The sequence below is a fragment of the Elephantulus edwardii genome, unplaced genomic scaffold (assembly GCF_000299155.1).
Source record: "Elephantulus edwardii isolate Elephantulus edwardi_28Jun2011 unplaced genomic scaffold, EleEdw1.0 scaffold00016, whole genome shotgun sequence".
Lineage (NCBI taxonomy): Eukaryota > Metazoa > Chordata > Mammalia > Macroscelidea > Macroscelididae > Elephantulus > Elephantulus edwardii.
In genome coordinates, this window is record NW_006399766.1 from 547,110 (window position 1) to 551,253 (window position 4,144).

The 4,144-nt window shown below is 42.1% G+C and overlaps 1 pseudogene; it reads right to left on the reverse strand.

The window, feature by feature from the left end:
- Positions 1 to 3,586: 3,586 nt before the first annotated feature.
- On the reverse strand, positions 3,587 to 3,920 carry LOC102846983 (annotated as a pseudogene).
- Positions 3,921 to 4,144: the final 224 nt, after the last annotated feature.

Consider the following 4,144-nt stretch of genomic DNA (forward strand, 5'->3'; position numbering starts at 1 on the left):
GTAGTAGTTATGGTTTCTTTAGGGTATATTCCTAGTAGTGGAATTGCTGGGTCAATGGCATTTCTATTTGCAACTTTTTGAGAAAGTGCCATACTGCCTTCCATAGTGGTTGCACCATTTTACACTCTGACCAACAGTGAATAAGGGTTCCAGTTTTTCCACAACCTTGCCAGCACTGTTGTTTGCTGCTCTGTTGAATTTTGCTAATCTTACTGGAGTGAGATGATTTCTCGTAGTTGTTTTGATTGTTGGGGTTTTTTTTGTTTATTTATTTGTTTGGGGTATTTTTCTTGTAGCCACGTTGTTAAGTACTATTGAATTAGAACCTACTCATAGCTGATTCTCCAAGGGATTTCCAGAGGCAGTAAATCACATAGGAGTTGATTGCTCATCTTTCTCGCTCAGAGCAGCTAGTGAATTTGAATTATGTGCCTTTGTCAGTGTAACTCCTTACCATTAAGCCACCATAAAATGAGTGACAGTAAAATAATGAAGCTGTTTCTCTGTGCCCAACTGAGTCAGGAAAATATAAGGGGCAGATCTGAATAAATTATGTGAGGATACATGGAAAAATAACAAGTTAAAAAGCCATTCTGATGGAAACACTCAAAATATTTCTTTTTGATTCCTTTGGAGAACTATGTTATGATATTATTCCATTTTCCAAGTTCTGGGGCAGGCTTTATGTGTATATATGATGAAAAGCACTAAAGCCTATATTTCAATGATTCCCAATGCCCAACTATAAAGGCCAATGTTTATTACAGTGGTCTCTAAAAGAGGGAGGGGGAATGGAAAGAAAGATTGAGAAAGATTAGGAATTAGACTAGATTTAGGAAATGTCTCATAACAATTGTGGGTGCTGGTAAATCCCAAATATGAAGACTTCCGCCTGCTCACAGATTGAAGACACTGATGAACCCAAAATTTGCATGTCAGATGATGGGCTGCAGACTTCAGCATGCTTGTTTCACAAACCAGAGGTCAGATGATGAGCAGAGTACAGGGCTGAGAGAGGGAACTAGTTTTGCCAAAAGTTTCATTTCTATATTGGCAGGTCACACCACAAGGAAACTCTCCTTTTTTTCAAATGGGATACTCACATCATATTCCAGATAGAAAGGGTATGTGTCTGCCAAATCACTGAGACTCACAACCTAGCTAAGTTTGCACATTACGATAACCATCACTTTCTGAAGGAAGTAGAATAATGTGTATTTGTGCTTAAATGATTATACGATATTATCACTATCATTGAGTCAATTTTGACTCAAAGTGAACTATCAGGTTTCTAAGGGTATAAATCTTAGCAGGAATAGATTTCCTATCTTTCTCCAGAGGAGCTGCTAGTGGATTCAGACCACTTATGACATGCAAACTTTTGGTTAGCAGCACAACTTGTTGGGGACTGTTCTACATGGTTGTTGTTAAAATGTGCCCATCAGGGTCCAATGGTCCTTATTCTCCACATTGCATGCAATCACTCAAAAATGTTGCATAAGGAGTTGCACTAGAAACCAAAAGGTATGTGGTTTGATCCACAAGTTGTTCTCCTGGAGAAAGATGGGCAATCTCCTCCTGTGTGATGAACTGCTTCTAAAAGCTCATTAAAGAGTCAGCTGTGCCTTGTTTCAGAGTCAATGGTACACAAGAACAGCTAACATGCTAGAATGAAGTGTGTGGGGTGGAAGATGTGTATCAAATGCCCTCTATTTCTGAAGTATCTCCTGTTGGAATGAGAGACAAATATACAGCCTGCAAATCTGTATGTATTCTACTCCTCAGTCTTCCTGTGTGCTTTCATTTTGTACAGATCTTATACTTGCATATATGCTCTTATATTGCTCATTTATTGCTTGTATGCTGTTGGTCATATAGGCTTTTGTTGTTGTTGTTGTAAAACACTCCAAATTCCTTCCTACCTCAAGGATTTTGCAGCTAATATTCTTTTTTCCATAACTGCCTTTTCTTTAGATATTTATAACCCTGTCTTAGTCTTAGTTAAAATATAACCTCTTTTTTGTTTTTGAATAAGGGCAGGGGTGTAAAGTTGGGATAGATCATTAGGATAACAGAATTAGTGGGCAGAGAGGAGCAATGAAGGAATTAGGAAAGACCCAATGAGGACCTGAAAAGACGGAGTAATAGAAGACATAGGTCAATAATGATTAATTTTATAAAACACAATGCACATGAGTGATCATTTGAAACACAATGTGAATGAAGAAATGTGTGAAATATAATGTACCAAATGAATCACAATGTATATGAATTTAATATGCAGACTAATATAGAAAAGGCCTTTTTTGGCCACTTTCAGTCTAAATAACCAACTTGTCACTTTTCTTTCTTAATTGCTAGAGTGCTTATAACCATACAAAATTGCGCTTTCGTCTTGTCCAAATATAATGTGCACCTTTTTTTTTTTAACATTGACCGTTTATTCAGTAAAGTCACAGCAGTTCAATACACATGGCATGGATATATACAGACCATTCTTAGATGTCCAGAAGGAGACTTCAGGGATTTGGCAAGCTATTGGCTATTGATCATGAAGGAGGAGTCAGAGGTTCCAGCAGTGGCATTTCCTGTTTGTTAGTTTCTCACTGAGTGATTCTAATACGTAATGCATGTTACTGCAGCTAATGAAGGATTAAAATTAAAATGGCTCCTATAGCTCTCAGCTAAGTTTAACTCGGGAATTTTCCTTTGTCCCGGGTAGAGCCCCACACCCAGTGTTCCAGGAAGAAAAGTCTGATCTCAGGGCAACGGTATTCCGAGAATTGGCCGACCGCAGGGGTAGAGCAAACAAGCAGATGTTTCTCGACTGATAACCCAGGTGCCTTTGTTTCCCGACTGATAACCCATGTGTCTTGTGCTTTTCCACTGCCCTAGGGCTTGAACTCATTGTATGCTTAAGAATTTGTGAAACCACCCTATAGTTAATGTTCCAAGAAATGGTTAACCACAAAGGTTGGGCAAATATGCTGATGACTTAAGATCTGTCTAACTGCCACATGTGCAAGAATAAAATATTGTGCAAATATGCTGTGTAATCCATGAACGAAGCCAAACCAATGAATTCAAACTGTGCTTTTATCACCCAATGAGAAGCTGACACCCTGTTGTATCCCCCTAAAGTGTATAAAAAAAAGCCAAAATTGTCTGCTCGGGGTCGACTCCTCTATCTCCTGCGAGAGATACGTGTCGGCCTGGAGCTCCGCAATAAACCTCTCCTCTTGCTGTTGCATCAAGCCAGTGTCTTGGAGTCTTGGGTCTTCGCCGTCCACTCGGGATAGGACCACCGGTTAGGGGGTCTTTCACTAAAACCATCCAATTTAGCTGAAAGAAAGGATTCCATTTCTTGCATATTTTGTGCTATTATTTATGAAGAGAAGTGAGCTAGTCATGGGTTATAAGGCAGAGAGAATGGGGTCAGGCACTCTCAGCTATTTCTAGAAATCAGCCCGTTAGAAATAGCACACAGTCTGTTCTTTCAGGGTGACTGTCCAGGACGTGGGATCTCTGACTTGGTGACATGGACGACGCTGACCCTCCACGGAGTGGGCGGCCCGCTCTCCCATTGCTATGCAGTTGCCTTTTTACTCATCTCTTATCTGATGAGCCGGCTTCCCTGGATGAGCTGGGCCACCTCGTTGGTCGCATGGCAAGCAAACAGGAGCCAGTTTCGAGCTGGACCTTGTAGGCGAATCTCACGAACGTCAGAGAGTAACAGCAGAGCGCAAACGTCATCCGGCCGCTGATGATCCGGCTGCTGATGAGACTTCTTCATGTCATTGATGGCAGCGATGGGGAGACCCCAGTTGGCTACTGGCCCCCAGAAGTGCGTGCTCATGGTAGTCCCGGAAGTCCTTGCTGCGGACGTAGTCTGCGGCCTTCCGCACCAGCGCGCCCACCATGGCCGTGCCAGTCCCGCCGCCGCTGGGCTCCGGAGACAAGCAGGCACCTGCGGGGCGAGCCGGCGGGGCGCGCACGATAGCTGCCACGCCTGACGGCCGGGGCGCGCCAATGTGCACTCTTTTTTTTTTTGAAATTTAGGTTGTTTATTTTTCATTTCAATGAACATCTACAGAGATTTTGGGATTCCATTCATTCATTGTTGCACCCTTCTCCCCGCACAAAC